We start from the raw sequence: 18,521 nt of genomic DNA, 5'->3' as shown, positions 1-18,521 counted from the left end.
TCCCATCCCGACTCTAAATTCATCCTCACAGACTCTCGCGGAGCCTGTCGTAACTTTGAGTTCGGTTGGATCACTCCACTCGCTCACCAAATTTTACACCGCAGTACTCGCGACGGCGATCCAACTCATCGCTCAATCATATGGGTCCCCGGCCACCAAGGCATGCCAGGTAACGAAGCCGTCCATGAGGCAGCCCGTGCACTCACTCACCGGGCACCAGGCGTCCCTTGGGAGGAGCTTAACCCAGATCACAGCCCTCTCCTTTCTTTTAAAGAAATTACTGAGCACTATCGTGCCGAACACCGGCGATACCCAGTTCCTATGAAAGGACTGGGTAAAGCTGGCGAACGAATTCTCCTCAGGCTCTTTACAAACACCCTGCTGTGCCCGGCGGTTCACAAGCACTTTAATCCTTCTTTTGACGGCCGCTGCTCATTCTGTGGGGAGGTGGCCGACACCTTCCACATGGTTTGGGCATGCAGAAAAAATCCATCTCTCCCCCCAATCACCCCTTCCCCTACCCGAGAGGACTGGGAGGCGGCCCTGCTCAGCTGCCAGGAACTATCGGCCCAACAGGCCCTGGTTCGGCGGACTTGTGTAGCGGTCTCGACCAACGGGATCCCGGAATGAGGGACTCCGCCTAGTATTGTAAGAGTGAGACCCATTAGGGTCCTCTCCCCGAGCACCTCTCTGTAAATAACTAAATAAATGCTTTTCACCACCACCACCACCCACAGTTAGGCACGCCATTGGGAAAAACGGTCCGGCAAACCCTTTGTAGCGCATTCAGTATCAAGTGCTGCTGAAATGATGTGGAAACCCTACAAATGTGAGAAATAATATCGGCAACGTCAAAGCCCTTTTCAAAACGGCTACTGAGTCGAGCAAAATTGGCCCAAATAAGAAACTAACCGAGGCGCTACCATCGTTGTCCTTGGCTGGTTTGTAAGGTCTTCTTAGCCCTATAAACTAAAGTCGGATGATGAAGCAGCAGATTCACTGCTATCAAGACCGTCGACACAATCAACCACAGACGCGATTGAATCACGAGATCAGCGGCATTTCAGGGCACGAACCACGCTGGCAGAGGCGGCCATGTCCAACTTCTGCACACCGTTGTTTGCACCAGCGGTTAAAAGATCGCTGCCATGGGGAAAACAGACAAACGTAAGAGAAAATTAAACTGTAGTTTCCTAGCTTGCAGTAAACGGGCGCAGCATGTTCAAGAACGGCGCAGAACCGTTTTAAATTGGCGTTCTCATCTATTGTTCACGGTACGGACAGAGTTAACAATGGCTTACAGTTTCGAACTAACGAGCAAGTGCGCGTAGTCGATTGTAGTCGGTGGTAAGAGAGGATATGAGCAGTGGGACGAGGGGGTCCAGATGTTTGGGGTGATAAGGCGTCGGCTCCGAGAGGCCCAAGACACAATTCTAAGTAGGCCGGTGCAGCCTCTATCCTGTTATGAACGTAACCGGGCTCATGGTGGTGATGATGGCAGTTACCTCTAATTGAGAATACGCGTTATCTGACACACAGGTAAGACGTCTCCTTTAGTTCTCGTGCTTTGAGAAGTGCAAGCTTTCCCCTGATCTTGTATACAGCTTCTCTGGGGTGAGGTGCCTCGGAAAACTAGCATTTGACTTTATCTCGGGCAGACTAAGAGGAAAGTTCAATGTGGTGCTCTTTGGTGAGGCTCCTCTTGCGTCATTCAAAACAAGACCAGCAAGACCAGTTCACCTAATTACCACTCCAGCAACGCAACTAGGGCTCGGGAAAAATCTTGAAAAATCCGTGCGCACTTCACACGAACGCGGAAAGCTACTCGGACAGGTCCGAATCCGTGAACATAACGGCTACTAACGGGATCAGTGACAACCTAAAATCGGGTTTTATACATACGCGCTCGAGCAGGGCAGCAGGAGAGGTGGTGGTGGTGTAAAACATTTATTTCTACTATATACAAGAGAGGTATTGCTTGGACCGTGCCTGAAGGGCCCGGCCCTCACAATTGCTAGGAGGGATTCCTAGTCCGGGACCCCTGTGGCCTCCGCGGCGTCCCGGGCTCTTGTCACCAGGGCTCGTTGGTCCTGGAGAGTTGAGCAGCCGAGCAGGGCAGCCTCCCAGTCCTCTCGGGTGGGGTGGGGGTGGGGTGGGGGTGGGGTGGGGTGGGAAAGCAGGATTGGCAGGGCATGCCCACACCATGTGATACGTGTCCGCAAACACTTCCCCACAGTGTGGACACTCGCCCGAAAAGGCCGAATTGAAATGTTTGAGCACTGCCGGGCACAGTACCGTGTTGGTGTAGAGGCGAAGAAGCCAACGCTCCTCTGTCTTCTTGAGGCATTTACAGGGGGGTGGGTATCGGCCGTGAGCGTTTTGATACAGGAGAGAGATCTCCCGAAAAGTAATAGCCAGATTAAAATCAGCAGCGGTATCAGGCGGCGAGAGAGGCGATGCCCAGTGGTTAAGCGCGCAGGCGGTAGTGTCCGCTACCTTATTTCCCTCTATCCCCGCATGTGATGGGGCCCTCATGCCTTTGCTAACCGCTGAATCTTAGTCAACCGGGAGAATGGGGAAATCAGGTCGCGGACAGTCATAACCGACTGAAAGGCCGCATAACGAGCTCACTCCTCTGGCTTACTACAAAACACGCGCGACACGTCCTCGGACAGTGTTCCGCGGACCATCCCATTCGAATCGTCTGGATCCCTGTCCGAGCTTGCCTTCCTGACAGCGAGAGCCCCCACGCGTTCTCTCAAGACCTGGCCCGTCAGACACCAAGGAAAGGCAAGGACATCTGGCCGGGGATTTACAGACGAAGAGGAAAACATATGAACACGAACACTCACAAAATCTTTAATGGACCACTAAAGAGGATTATGAGCTCGTTTCTTACAAGCCCATACCATGTGGTACAAGTTTGCCTTCTGGCCACAAAATTTGCACTGTGCCGAAAAGGACTCGGGCTCAATGGCGTGAAGCGTAGCTGGGTTATTAAAAGACATAGTTTGTAGCCTGCGAAGGTGACATTCCTCTGATTTACTGAGACCCTTAGCGGGCCTCGGGAGTGTCTGCCTTTCAAGACGCAAATGTTGCAATATTTCTGAATATGTCGTTAGCGGAGAGGGGGAGCCAGAATCAGGAAGGGTGGACGTAGAAGGATGCCGGGGAAGAAAAGCTCGGGCCGAAGCGTGTGCGCGCTCGTTTCCTTCAACTGCCTGGTGACCTGGTACCCATATTAATTCCTTCCGTTCAGCTGAAGTCCTACATTGACTAAGAATTTTGCAGGCTAGCGGCGTGATTCTGCCACGCATATAGTTTCTATAAGCCGCCTGGGAATCTGTAACTATGTATTTAGATTCGGAGTGCGTTGCGGCTAGGGCTATCGCTACTTCCTCCATAGCCTGTGTATCCCCGTTACGAACTGAAAGCCCGTCCACGACTTGCATTTGGTGCACCACTGAGATTGTTGATATTCCTTGTACAGGACCCGCGGCGTCCACGAAGAAGGCTCCTTCTTTTGTTGAATAGCACTCGTTCATCTTCTTGCTCCTCGCCACTCGTCTAGCATGATGATGCTCCGGGTGCATGTTTTTGGGAAGCGGAAGCGTAAGGAATTTGCTCTTCCACTCTTTAGGTATATCTTGTCTCCCAGCCACTTGCTGCGGAAAGCTAATGTTTAAATCTTCTAAGACCCTGCGGCCGGTCGTAGTTGTGGCCAGTCGCCTCAGGGAGCAGTCCTTTCTCCACTGCTCTTCAACGTTGCCCTCATGCATCTGCCGGAACAACTTAATGCCATAAGGGGAATCCGCCACGCCCTATACGCGGATGACATAGCCATATGGACAACGGAGGGAAACATGGGACAGATGGAGGAGGCCCTCCAAGAGGCTGCCAGTACGGTTGAAAAGTATGCTGAAGAATGCGGACTGCGCTGTTCCCCGGACAAGTCGGAGCTCCTCGTCCTGCGAGGGAAGGGGGATACTGCATCGCTGGAAATCTCGGTCCATGATACACCTATTCCCGAGGTGGAAACAATACGGATTTTGGGGCTGCTCATTAACAACAAGGGTGTGAACGCAGCAGCTATCACCAAGCTCCGAACGGTGTGCGAACAAGTCATCCGTATGATATCTCGGATCAGGTTTGGTTTTGTGGGATTTAACGTCCCAAAGCGACTAAGGCTATGAGAGACGCCGTAGTGAAGGGCTCCGGAAATTTCGACCACCTGGGGTTCTTTAACGTGCACTGACATCGCACAGCACACGGGCCTCTAGAATTTCTCCTCCAAAGAAATTCTAGCCGCCGCGGCCGGGATCGAACCCGCGTCTTTTGGGCCAGCAGCCGAGCACCATAGCCACTGAGCCACCGCGGCGGCTATCTCGGATCACAATCAAGAAAAACGGCATGCAAGAACAGGATACCCTTCGACTAATACCGGCCTTTGTCATCTGCAGGATAGTGTACGTGGCCCCGTACCTTCGTTTGAGGAAGACCGATCTAAACCACCTGGACGTTATCATTCGAACGGCTTATAAGAAGGCACTCGGCCTACCCATGAAAGCATCTACGGAGCGTCTACTAAAACTAGGGGTACACAACACGGCTGATGAATTGATTAGCGCCTACTTCTCCCGAGTAAACTCGTTTTAGCCTTTTAACTCACTCCCTGCCGCTCCCGCTAACAATCTTAAACAAAAAATACAAGCATGTCGTGCCATCTATGGAGAAGCCGGATAAATTCGTAGAACTTGTAGGGTAAATTTTAAACAACAGATGGAGCACATGTTTCTACATCGCTTCGTTTTGGTCTCAGCACAGCAGCTATGGCGAGGCAGCGTGATTTATGCGCCCGCGCTTTGACGGACGAAGAAATTCAAGAACTGCTTATGAATTCGGTCTTCAATGATAGTGACAGCGTGGAGGCAGCTGTGCCTTGTCGAATGATGAAAGCGATGAAGAGCCCCTACCACCGAAAAATTCGCGTAAGATGATCCGCGGGCAATTAATATCTATAAGATTAACCTGGATAAAAATGTCTGCATGTCCTGCAGAGCATCCCAGTACGTTAGTAGAATAAATTTTCCAGGAAAGTAACTTGCGAAAAAAAAAAAACCGTCAGGGAGTTTGCAGCGGTGAGTAGAAAAAAAACCAGAAGTGAAAGGGCTAAACGTTCCGGTTCCCGCCTTTTTTTTTTTTTTTTTCTGAACTCAAAGAGTAGGATGAGTCATCCAAAGCGTGGAGCGCCTTTCAGCCAGTCGCACGGCGGAGTAATACGCAGTAATACTGCGTTCAGCCATTACAGCCGGTACTACGCTCAGTCATTACACTTTTTGTCAGCTATTGAGATTGACCTCGAAAACTTGAGAGCGTTAGAGCTTGAAATTCTTTGACGGACAGCCAATGTACGCTCAGTTTCTTACACAATAAAGCAGCCACTCCAATGGCAACCCTTCCGGCAGCGAGGACGAGAGTAGCGGCGACGAGATGTCCCCCGACGGCCGCCAACGACTGCAAACTTGGACCGGTGAGTGATACGAGCCGCTAGCATGCATCGCTGACATTCGTTTTCTGCGAAGGTGCCAGTGCGGCGGCTGCGCCGCCATGCCAGCCACCATGCAGAAGCAGCCGGGTCTGCGCTGCGTAGCAGCTCAAACCCGGCTGCAGCTGGCCTGGTTGTTACCGGCAGTCAGGCATGGGCGACACCCCCAACGGCTAAGTATATAACGGCAAGCTTCACCGATAAAGCGCGTACATACGTATTTGCCAGAAACGCTGAGGCATTTACTTCGTTGCTTATTGCTGTATGCTCGTAGGAAAAAGAAACTGCCTTTGGTGGGGAACAGAGTTCTCAGCTTAAGTGGCAGCTTTTTCATCCGCCTCCGCATTTGCGTCATATGAGGCACCACACGACTGACGCAAAGCTGAAGTGGATGTTGCGTGATTATAGAGTAGCCTGGCTATACCTCAAGCTGCTAATCTAGCCCGACCAATGTTTACGTTTCTACCACAGTCAAGTCTCAATGACAAATTAACTCATGAAATAAAACTTCTATACCACGGAAAAGAAAATGACGGAATCCAACAGTCAATAAAACCAAGGAGCATAGGGGATGTCTCTTTTTTATTATTAATTTTGTGGTTTTTATCAATGGGAGATCAATAAAAGCAGAAGAAAAAACGGCCACATCAGGCAGGTGGGATCCGAACCCACTACCTTTGAATTTCGCGTCCGCTGCTCTACCAGCTAAGCTACAGCGGCGGCTGTCCAGTCTGTTTTAGGAGGCATTTATGTGCAGTGTAAGCGAGCCTTGAGAGTGTTCGCCAGCGCCAACCTCGTCCGTAGCGGCAAACGTAGTACGTCCCCTGTTACCGCCAGTGCCACGTAGGAACGTGGTCGAACGGTGAGGCCAGAAGCTGTGAGAGGATCCTCTTATGCTCCTATGGCATCAACACTGCCATATTCGAATCCCTTGTTAATCAATTAAGCAGACAACGGAAGGGTAATGAGGGGCTAGCTATGACGGAAGCCAACAGTCATCGAAACCAAGGAGCACGGGGGATGTCTTTTTTATTATTGTAAATGTTGTAATTTTTGTGAAAGGGAGATTATAAAAGCAGAAGAAGAAACGACCACATGCCGCCGGTGGGATACTAACCCACGACCTCCGAATTTCGAGTCCGGTGCTCTACCAGCTGAGTTACGGCATAGTAGTTCGTGCTAAGGGTGCAATCCCATCTTTAATGGTTGCCGAATTTTGCACTCGCACAGCAATCAGTGGACCATAGAGGTTGTCGAGGAGAGGGAAATTCTGAGGCATGAGTGCGCTTGCATGCTTGCATGCCTGCTTGCATGAGTGCGCTATCAGTAGGTTTATTAGCTAAAGAAGCCGAATACTTGCATGGGGAACTGAAATGATAGAATCGCATTAGGTTTTCGGCACGAGTGGCATTGAAAGTTTCTAACTGTCATTTCTGATTGATCACCCTGATTGTTAAAGCAAGGAGAGGGCTGAGTCGGACTGGTTGGTTCATGTTGAATGATAGGGCAAAACAGCGCTGGCGGACGGGACGGAAGAAGGCGAGATATGCGCTGTGTCTGCGCATGTGTCTGTCTCGCTTCTTCCGTCCCGGCGGATTGACTTCCATATACCAAAAAAAAAATGGAAACAACAATTTTTCATTTCCACTCTATTTGTACAACAATTTTTCTCCGCTTTGTTGTTCAAAAGTCAATGGCTAACGATATGATGTTGTGCCGTAACTTATGCTTTGAATGCTAATGGTTACGTGAACAATATTCATATGTAATTCATATCTATTTACGATTTATATATGAATATTGCTCACATGACCATTAACTTATATAATTCATATATTACACGGCGGGCGAATTTCGATCGAGGAAAAATTCTAGCGGCCCGCGTGAGCGATGTCAGTGCACGTAGAAATTTTTGGAGCCCTTCGTTACGGCGTCCCTCATAGCCTGATTTGATTTGGGACATTAAACCCCCATAAAACACACAAACAAAACAGATATATTTGTCTCATAATATTTCAAATTGAATGATAGTGCCAGTCATGAACCGCAAAAGTAACTGTGTAGGAACGGCAGGTCCACGATACCTCGACAGTCACGTACGAATTGCACTCGTATAACTACCAACCTGTTGTATAACTAATACTGTTGAAAGAGAGCATTAGCTTACAACGTGACTTACTATAGCAGTAGGAAACTGGTGTGAAAAATGGCAAATGTCTTTAAATATTGCGAAGTATAAGGCCATGCATTTCCATAGAAGCTCCAACTTAATACCACATAGCTACTTTATCTGCGGTTCTCGTTTACGTGCTACTAAAAAATACAAATATCTTGGATTACACCTGTCTGACAATCTTACGTGGTCAACGCACATCAACCACGTCACTGCAGCATCCAGCCGAACCCTTGGCTATTTTCAACGCTCAATGAAGTGTGCCCCAGCACATGGGGAATTACTAGCCTACACCACATTAATGCCCCCAAAATTAGAATATGCAGCCGCCATTTGGAACCCACATGAGGAATACCTTTCTGAGAGCATAGCAACTATCAAAATCACGCCATTAGATTTGTTCATTTCGATTATTCATCCTACACAAGTGTAACCGATCTGAAGAACCGATCCGGCTTGCCATTATTAAAGCAACGTCGAAAAATAGCCAGTTTAGCCCTTTTCCATTGTTTCTACTGTTCATTTCCGTTAAGCACCTACGTCACAAAACACTCCCTGTTTTCAGCTCGTCACAAAAACAGTCAACAGGTGTCGTACCCCTGCCCTAAAACTCACATTTGCGCAGTCTTTCTTCATCCGAACAGCAAAAAATTGGAACGGCCTTCCTAATGCCGCTATAATAATAGAAGACACGCTTGCATTCAAAGAAAAACTTAAATCTTTGGGCACATTTTAGGTTTACGTGTACTTTTCCCCTCTAAAGTTGACCTATTGCACTTTGTTTTACTATGCGGTTTTTACTGCTCTCTTCACTTCATTTTATTCACCTTAAAGACCCCCTTCAGGGGGTATTACATAAGGGGTGGGTTAATATATTCAACAATAATAAATACATGTCATTGCAGTATGAAACAAGTGGTTACAGCGGATAAGAATGAAGATGGGCACGTGATGGCGGCAACATCGGCGGGGAGGGCATTCCAGTCAACAATGGTGCGGGGAAAAAAGGAACCTGAAAAAGTTGCAGTGCGCGATAGAGGCCGGGCGATCTGAAACGGGTGTGCAGTGCGGTGAGATATGCGGGTCGGATGAGAAATGTAAGGGGTTTGATTCAGAGTCCTATGGAAAAATTTGTGGAGCAAACACATGCAGGCGACGCGACGGCGGGTTTCAAGGCTTTCGAGACCGGAATTATTCTTTAGAGATGAAACGCTGATCGTATATGAATATGCAGAATGAACGAAGCGAATGGCGCGGTTTTGAACTGATTCGAGTGAATTTGTTAGGTATATTTGGTGTGGATTGCAGATGGGACTGGCTTACTCGAATTTAGGTCTAATAAGGGTTTTGTAAGCTAGAAGTTTCACGTGCTGCGATGCATGACGAAGATGACGTGTTAGGAATCCTAGAGATCTGTTAGGAGATGATATGATTGTGGTGTGTGTTCGCCAAGAAAGATCGCTACAGAGTGTTACACCGAGGTACTTGAACGATTGGACGCTTTCTATAGATTAGTTGGCAGCTGTATAGGAAAAAATAAGGGGGTTGCGTTGACGGTGAAATGAGACGAGTTTGCATTTTTTAGCTTTTAGTGTCATTAGCCAGAGGTCACACCACTCATGGACGCGGTTGAGGTCATTTTGAAGAGTCACTTGATCAGAAATGTTAGTAACGGTACGATAAATTACACAGTCGTCGGCGAATATGCGAATTTTACACGATACTTATGGCGCCGGATCGTTAATATATATTAAGAATAAAAGCGGGCCGAGCACAGATCCCTGAGTTGTGATTGTTCATAGAAACAAACTGAGAACGGTTAGCTAGGAATGCTTTAATCCAGTCTAGAATATTAGGGTGCAAATTTAAAAAGGATAGTTTAAGTAATAGGCGTTGGAGTGGTACCTTGTCAAAAGCCTTCGCGAAATCTAAAAATAATGCATCGGTCTGTAGGTTACGGTCGAGGTTAGCATGCAGATCGAAAGTGAAGAAAGTTCTCTAATCCGTTGCTGAATTCTTACCCACCGTTCAGCGCTTTTTTGTGTCTTTTACTCTTGTCTTGTTTTTTCTTTTGTATTCGAAAGCGTTTGAGCGTTTTGCATTTGAATTTTCTGAGCTGTTTGCATGTTTCATTTGCATTTTGTACCTTGACGTTGGCATTGTACAGAATTTATTCGTTTTTTGTTGATATTTCTGCACAACCCACCGCTCATGTAATGTACCTTGTTTGGGATATTTGGGGTACTAAAATAAATAAATAAATAAATAAATCTCTAGAACGTAAAATTGTATGAAATAAGGCAGCGGCTAACACCGTGAACGTAGAAAGTAGGGGACTACTTGACGTATCACTGACGAATAAGCTTTCCATTTAACGTCAAAAATCACATCTTCGTTCGGGACGTTCGGGAAAATATGCTAAGGCTTTTGGAGATGGGGGGGGGGGGGGGGGGGGGGGGGGGGGGAGGCAGCGGATCGCTGTACGCTATAACTCTTTATGAGCGCTGTGGCTCATGGGCTGAAAAGGATCACTAGCAAGCGCAACTATAGCTCAAAGTGTCTGTGCAATGAACTTTTTGTTTGCGCATTTAAACTCATTAGACATCTTAAAAAGCTTTGATTTCACCTTGCATGTGACCCTCATGCATTCTTCACACTGTGAACTTTATTACCCCATTTATCGGACTATGCACTTCACTTCATCATTTCAAGGCTACAAAATTTATCGTCGATGCACCTCAGTACGCATTTCATGGCCGCATTTTATCTTCTCTTCTTCTTTTATTTTACTTTTTCCGCGCCGCTCTCCTTCCGTCTATATCTCCAAAATTCCCTTCCCCACGCAGTGTAGCAAACCAACGATTTTTAAACGCCAGCTAAATTATCTGCCTTTTCATTACAGGGTATCTCGCTCTCTCTCTAGTCTTCAATCGCAAAAGAAAACGATTGGAAAAACAGTTATGCATGTAAATAAGCCGGTATATGGAAGGTGGGTGATTGCTCATTAAAAAAAAACAATCTGGAGGTTTTAAAAGAAATTTTCTATAAAATAGCACAATCGTGTGGAAAGTTTCAGTTCAGACAGACGGGGAGGCGCGTGAACATGGAAGGTTGAAGGGACATCTTGAAAAAGGATAATAAATCATGCAGCCTGAAAGTCTGGGTTCACATTGCCAAAAGTGTCACTCCCTGGATTTGAAAGCAGGAACGGAGTTGGTACTGCTAAAAGAAGAATGAAAGTAGTGATACTGAGAGCATATGAAATGAACAAGTCATCACTGAAATCATGCTTCAGCAAACCACCGATTCTCCTCATGGATAGTTAAGTGGAATTCATTAGACTTTAATGTGAGGCCTTACTCATGGCACTTATAGTTCCTGATTACTGTTCGTTTTCTTTCCGACGTATGTTCCCCCTGCCTTCCCCGTTTCCTTTTTTTTCTTTAAATGCGTGCCATCTGCGGTTCAGAGAAGTGTGCAAAAAAGTTATAATTTCGCAGCATCGTTTGTGTGTGTCGTCAGTTCTTTCTCCATCGCTTCTGTATCCACAAAGCACCGAGCAGAAACAGATGTTTATACATGTTGGCTAAGGCCAGTGTGTGTGGAAACAGCTCCTTTGGCGAGTAGGTGAACGTGGCTTTTTGCTTGCGACATAACGCGGCAACGCCGACGTATACCACACCAGAAATTATTCGAACTGCTGTCGCTATAAAAACTTCGCAATTCCAACACTTGTTGCATGCTCCGCCGGCTGTTCCATGAGTGAGAAAAGCTTAGGAGAGGCCCTCGCTATCCGAGCTGCATGACAAAAAATGTCCTTGAAGTCACGTGTTTTCGCTTTCGCGAGGACTACTGGGAGTATGGCAGATGGCGCAGCCAATAGTGTTCGGCACAGTGCTGCCATCTCCTTCAATGTCTGCTGCCACGTTCACCTAGCTACGTTCACGTTCACCTACTCCACGTTCACCTACTCACCTAGCCACGTTCACCTACTCGCCAAAGCAGCTGTTATGCACACTGGCCTTAGCCAACATGTATAAACATCTGTGTTTCTGCTCGCTGCTTCATGGATACAGAAACGATGGAGCAAGAACTCATAAACAAGAGCGCTGAGACGGCTGCCAGCTAGCGAGGAGGAGCCTTAAAGGGAAGCTGAAACGGGTTTTTGAGAATTCAAGGCTATGCAAGAATTCGAATCTATCAAGCTTCTAGATAAAGCTTGCAAAGTATTTTTGCACTAGCTTTTAAAATGGCGACATTATGGCCGATTAAAACCGCGGCGATGTTTAGGCTTCTCCTCACTACGATGGAGGCGTGCGAGCAAGCTCTGCCGTGACGTCATTGTTGCCGAAATTTCAGATGTCCGCTGCTTACGCCTGCATGCTGCTGTGCGTCGTCAGATGGCGCCAAACAATGCATCGTGAGCTTCACCTTCGATGGCGTCGGTTTTCTTCCATGTAATAACCGTTGTTTCGCTGGAATCGTAGTGCCGTCCCACGTGACGTCATTATCGAGGCCTCTGTCCGTCGCTGTGCACTTCCGAGAAGCCTGAACGCCGACGACGACTTCATTCGGGGATTACGCCACCATTTCAAATGCTAGAGAAGAACGAATTCGCAGGCTTTACCTGCTCATTTCACATATTCGGCAACCTTAATTTCATCAAATTCTAAAACCGCTTCAGTTGCCCTTTAAGTCAGGCCCCAAAAAATGTTCTGTAATGGCCTCTCCTAAATTCCTTCCTTCCTCCATGGGCTTCTCTATTCCTACCCTATTCGAGCTGTATGACAAAAAATGTACTGGAAGTCACGTGCGATCGCAAGGACTACTGGCAGTCTTTGGCCGATGGCGTTGCCAGTTGTAGCGTTGGGCAGAGCGGCGCCGTCTGCTTCATTGCCCGCTGCGCATGCCCAAGGGCGCGTAGACGGCGGCCAACTAACGAGGAGAAGCCTTCACTTCCAGCTTCAAAAAATGTGACCTAATGATCCCTCTTTAATTCTTTCCTTCCTCCATGGGCTGCTCTTTTTCTGCCCTTTTTTTCATTGCCTGCAACCCGAACCCAAAGCGCGTCGGCACGGACCAACTTGTTTGCGAAATGCTGACAGATGGTAGTTCACGTTCTGCGCTTTCCTGAAAAGAACAATCCGCCCTACGTGGCGCTTCTGAGAACCAAGCTTCAGGCAGTGGTGTATGTATGCCAGGCTTTACAGAAGTGAGTGCTGCGAATTGTTTCCGGCGCAAGCATCATTAAAAATGTTGTAGTCTAAACATTTTAAAAGGTTTTTCAATGGCATTTCGGAAAACAGATACCTTTTATTGGCGTTGTGTGCTGTTTCGGTCTGGCTAATATGGCTTTTGCACACTGCGTTCACGCCAAAGTCGTCTGCGCACACACGAGCGCCGTTTTCGGGAATGAAACATCTTAGTACTGCCACTCCATGTTCCCAAAAAAATCCGACTGTCCCGCACCAAGTAGCTCACCATCCCATGATGCTTTGAGCGTCCATGGTGGCTGAAGTGCAGCGCCGCCAGCTTTCCCTCTAGGTAATAGTAAGAAACTCTATGGTCTAACTGGAGCGAAGATTATAAGCCTGGAATATTGTTGTGCAGTTCTCGGAAATATATGCGTAATCTGTTCCGAGGATTCACCGCGGAGTGGTGCTTAAAGACGCAGGCTTTCAGCCTGCCTCCTTGCGATGTCGTAGGGATTTTCTTCCCTCTTCGTAATTTCAGGTGACACAGGCAGATGGCAGATGGAAGCCCGTGCTTCCTTTCGAGCCCGTGCTGTCGTCAATGGAGGCCAGGAAACGCATATTTAAGATCCAAAACTATCGTCCTGTATCGAGCCATATTCTGTGACCTCGGTGCTTAAGCATTGGTACTGGCTCAACAGCCCATGCACTTCAATATGCGCGTTTCAAAACGCGGTGAAAAGCAGTACTTAGACGATCCCAATAGAGGATGGCCTGTGTTCACAAAAAGAAAAGAGTGCAGAAATGAAAGTAATTAACCTACTGCAATGGAATTCAATTTTTTTCTCAGTACCTTGCGATGTATTTAATCACTTTTCTGAACTAGTACTTTAATAATGTTATAAATTATCTTAAGGTACTAATTTGGAGCAAAAGCAATTAATTACTTATGAAATTACTTTTGTGGAGAATGCACCCTTTCAGCTCGTTGTGTCGGCCTTGCTTTAGTGTCGTTTTTTCGGTGCGGCTGCTTCGAAAACATGAAAAATGCGCATAAACTCTTGACTAACAATAAAATATTAAAAAAAAAGCGTCAGACTCCAATGAGCAGCGATATGCGCGTGGCTATCAGTCACTGCCTTGGAGCCAAACTTCTACGTATAGCTGAAGGGTTCCAAAAAAAATAGCCGAAGAGTTCTACACAAGTCTGTACAGTAGCCATTGTAATCAGGACGTTAATCAGACAGGCAGTAGCGCAGAACAATTGAAGGGGACGCTTAGCTGATATTTCCTATCGCGGCTTCCGAAGGTATAAACATATTCATGGATGGAGCCAAAAACTTCCATCACTCGCAGGACAGTCACCGAGTAAAAAACAAGAATTTTAGCTAATTTATCTTCTTTTCCCTTTGTTTATTTGCCAACTAAAGATATATATAAAACAAATAGCTAGGCAAGAATCACATTGTCATCGACACAGAGATGTGAGGTCAGTGATTTAGTTCCTCCTCTTCAGTTGTTAACAACGTCACTCACTCACTCACCCATCCACCCACCCACCCACTCACCCACTCACCCACTCACCCACCCACCCACTCACTCACCCACTCACTCACTCACTCACCCACTCACCCACCCACTCACCCACTCACCCACTCGCTCACCCACTCACCCACTCACTCACCCACTCACTCACTCACCCATCCACCCACTCACCCACTCACCCACTCACTCACCCACTCACCCACCCACTCACTCACCCACTCACCCACCCACTCACCCACCCACTCACCCACTCACCCACTCGCTCACCCACTCACCCACTCGCTCACCCACTCGCTCACCCACTCGCTCACTCACTCACTTTCTCCGTCAATTTGCGCAGACTTTTGTTTTAGATTCCTCGGCTGGGTAGCTGGACTGCAACGTGCGAGTGTGTTGGTATTGTTCCAGGGTTAAACCAAGTGGGTATGAGTGGAGGTCTTTTGGTCTGGCATAGTTAGCATTGTTTTGCCAAGGAATCCATCTGAGAGCCTCTTCTAACGGTTTTTCTTTTCTTTTTTTAGAGCCTTAGGTTCTTGACATAAAAATGAGGCATATGCCGCTTACGTAGCAAATTCCTGTGGGCACCCAAAGGATGGTCCTTATAGTGCCACTGATAATCCTTAAGCGTCACGTGAAAGTTCAAGTTCCTTCATGCGTATTCATGCGCTTCCAATCCCTTCATGTTTATTCCTAATCTGGCAAAGAGATCGGTTGTATTGTTTGCTTATGGTGTCTTCGTGTTTTGGGGCCTGACTAGAGCACATGTGAAACAGAACTAAGGAAACAAATTCATTCGGCTCACTTAGAACTATTTTAGAAGGAAGGAAGGTTAACATGATAGGAAAAGGGAGATTTTCTGGAAGCGCGGTAACTTGGGCACGTGTTAAGGACGTTCCCTCTATCATTCCAAAGCAAGCATGCAAATATAGACCGGCCGTGCACGAACACCATTGAAGCATGTTTTGCGTTCGCTATGGAACAGCTGTGCTGCTGCCACTGGTCGAACCAATGACTGTACAGTCATCGCACAGGATTTCAAAGTGTACTACAACAGCCGAAAGCAGCAAGCGGTACCCGTTGGATTGTTCCGTGAGTGGTTGCTGCCCACAAAGGACCTGTGGAATACGCCACATGGTCACAACAGCCGCTATATCTGCAGAGCTGCAATCGCGAGCATGTGGCGCCACTTCGAAGCCAACGTGCTTCAAACACTTCATTCGCCTGCTGCCAGAACAGAGCGGATGCCGCAGGTGGCGTGGAATGATCGGGGCTCACGTATATCTTGCAAAAAGTAAAGTAAAACGAAAATATATACCGCACGCTCCGCCGGTGCACATCGCACTCGCAAGACAGACTCCACAAGGCACTCAATTTTTCATGCTCTTTGCGCTCACAATGTATGACAGATTAACAAGGAGGGCAGCCTGGAAAAACAAGTGCAAGTGCATTCAGGTACTGTACCAGGAAAAATCAGTATATTGAAATAATTGGCCATATTTCTTTCACGCCAGACAGCTGAGTAATTTGATGAAAGGAGGAGAATGTCACATATTACGAGGGTCGTTGTTAAAAGAAACTTTTCCGGGGTAAACGATGCCTCTAACGATGTTCCTGCGGTAGTATGTCGCGTTCAAATACCTCAGAGTTCACCTGTTGATTTCCACCTTCACCGACAGAATATCACCCGCCGCTTGCGTAGGTGTGTGTGCTCCTTGGAGAATGTATGAACTGTTGTCGGATCGTTCAGATGGGCTTGAAGCATTGCGCACCGATGGGGACACGTAATATGGTAGTCTCCGGCTACTGAGTGGTATCGTTCATTTAGAGGGCGAGGGGTTTGAAGAATTTTTTCTGAGAAAAGTTTGCACGCGTGCGCAAAATTAAGGCTTGGGCAGCTGATTATAGACAGAAATGGAAAGTTTGATGTAACCTTCCTTTTTCCTAGCACGATGCGCACTAGGCGACCGAAGATGAAATCGCGGTTAAGCGAGCGGACCAAACTTTGACGGATGCCGCCATATTTCCTGCTTCACAGCACAACTCTCCAGGGACGGCCACAGCTCTTTAGCACCAGCAGTTACAATTCTATAGATTCAATTTCTGAGGATGAAATGTTGACAGCTGCTGGAGGTTATAAGACAAAGGTGAAACCTATAATGCGGGAAGTCAGCTATCAGTGGCATCGTCCAAACCAGTTCTAGGGATGAAAAGACAAATCGTATCTTCAGCATATACAGCAGGTCAACATACAACCTGCTGTAAAGATGAGTGCTAGTAAGATATAATGCTGGTAGCTGTTTCTACTCGGCTATCATGCTCAGAAAAACAAAAAGGTTTCAAGTCCTTGGTTCTTGCAAAGTATGGTGTTAGTGATTATGGGTGCCTATTCCTTGCTGGCCTGGAGATTGGCGGTGTAAGATACAAATGGGGAGCAGCAGGTAGCTTGTTATTTTTCACTAAAAAGAGAGATCGGAGCCTTTGGATTTTGCGCCGAGTTAGGAGGGACGGTATGCGATGTTGAAGAATCAGACGATTGGGTGAGCCAGCGGTGCGGTATTTAGAATATATGAACCGAACATCGTTACGTTAAAACTGTCTGGTGCGTTATTGTTAGTTTTTCGTGAGGATGTCAGACAGTGCACGCCTGTTCTAATTTTGGTCTAAGCATTGTGGTATACGCAAATAGTGTAACGTTAACAGGGGCTTGTTTTAATTTGCCCCAGAAAATAAAGATTACGGTAGGAAGAAGAGCACATAGTGTCACTATGTTTGTTCAAGCAAGGTTGTTTCTTAATGTTACTCCAAGGTACTTGTAGTTTTGAACTCCTGAAAGATGTCGTGCTGGGGTGCTGCAGGAGAAAGAATGGCTGTTTTTTTTTTGTGTGTGTGTTGGTGATTCGCATGAACACTGTGTTGTCAGTATTATGTTTCGTTCACCGCTCATTGAAAACATGTCGGTCAGAATAAAGTGAATCATCATTTTTTGGACATTAAACAAAACAGAACTGTCAGCAAACAATATAATTTGATCAGGTTAAGTGACGATGTCATGTAATGTCATTAATACAGGTAACGAATAATAATGGCCCAATAACACTCCTTGTGGGACGACAGAAGTGACTGGAAGTTTGTTAGAACAGTTACCAACTTAATGCTTACATATTGACGCCTGTTAAATAAATAAGCAGAAACCTAGTTAACGATAAAAGAAGGAAGACCGATTGCTTGGAGTTTGTGAAGTAGTTTACAGTGCAGAAATGAATCAAAAGCTTTGCTGAAACCGAGGAAAATAACATAAACCTAGCCTGAATTCTCAGGAACCCGAGAAAAAGGATCAATAACGCATGTTTGTTTAGAGGCTGTAATTGGCTGTAATATGTTCAAGAAGTTTCTGTCATTAAGGCACAATGGGTCGTCATCAAAGGCTGCTTCATGTGATCCGTTCAACGATATATTAAGATGCGCCACCAGGATTTAGTACCCGCGTCTTGCAGGCGAAGATGACTTATCAAGTCGTCAACACTACATACACACATAAAAAATAACTCATTACGTTATTTCAAAACAAGCCCCGCGTATATACCATGGACGATAGTGCTGTTTCTTGTTCGCATGTTGTCGAGAGTCCGCCAACGCTGTCGATATCTGTTGATGCTGGAGTTGTTGCTAGCTATCAGCGGCCAGAACTGCTGCAACGTAGCGAAACTTCGGATAAGTGTTTAAATAAATTCACCTTTCATGGAACAGTCCTGAATCCTAAAAGTGCTCTTTTGCCGCTCGAATGTGCAACTACAAATGTCTCTTGCTACTACTACTACCATTTCAGGATCGGCTGTAATGGTGGCGGTGTCATTTATCTTTTATGCTATATTATCTTTATTTTCACAACGAATACAACGTGCTTAAACTGTCAGCGTAACTGCTACGTGACTTCGACGAATAAAGATCAATTAGAAGAGATATTTTCCATGCGACCAAATGTGGCAAGCGTTCAGTGGTAGCATATTTGAAAAAACGTTCATGCAAAGATATATAAAGCAATTATTGCGGGCAAAATGTTATTCGG

At 46.7% G+C, this 18,521-nt stretch overlaps 1 protein-coding gene across 5 annotated transcripts in view; it reads left to right on the top strand.

Annotated features, from left to right (window-relative positions):
• Nucleotides 1–18,521, top strand: part of LOC149340298 (solute carrier organic anion transporter family member 74D-like) — a 50,633-nt gene that overhangs the window by 15,379 nt on the left and 16,733 nt on the right. For 3 of the 5 annotated variants that reach the window (XM_089549044.1, XM_089549045.1, XM_089549041.1), the window contains exon 1: nt 5,208–5,530. The exons of 1 other annotated variant lie outside the window; for it this stretch is intronic. The gene's annotated coding sequence lies outside the window, so the exon portion shown is untranslated. Of the gene's footprint in view, nt 1–5,207; nt 5,531–15,809; nt 15,908–18,521 lie in introns of those variants that run through there. One more of the 5 variants, XM_089549042.1, reaches the window with a different exon arrangement.

The sequence above is a fragment of the Amblyomma mixtum genome, chromosome 6 (assembly GCF_055824585.1).
Source record: "Amblyomma mixtum isolate Tamu chromosome 6, ASM5582458v1, whole genome shotgun sequence".
In the NCBI taxonomy this organism is placed as follows: Eukaryota; Metazoa; Arthropoda; class Arachnida; order Ixodida; family Ixodidae; genus Amblyomma; species Amblyomma mixtum.
The sequence above is the reverse complement of the archived record's forward strand: the minus strand, read 5'-3'. Positions and strand labels throughout refer to the sequence as shown.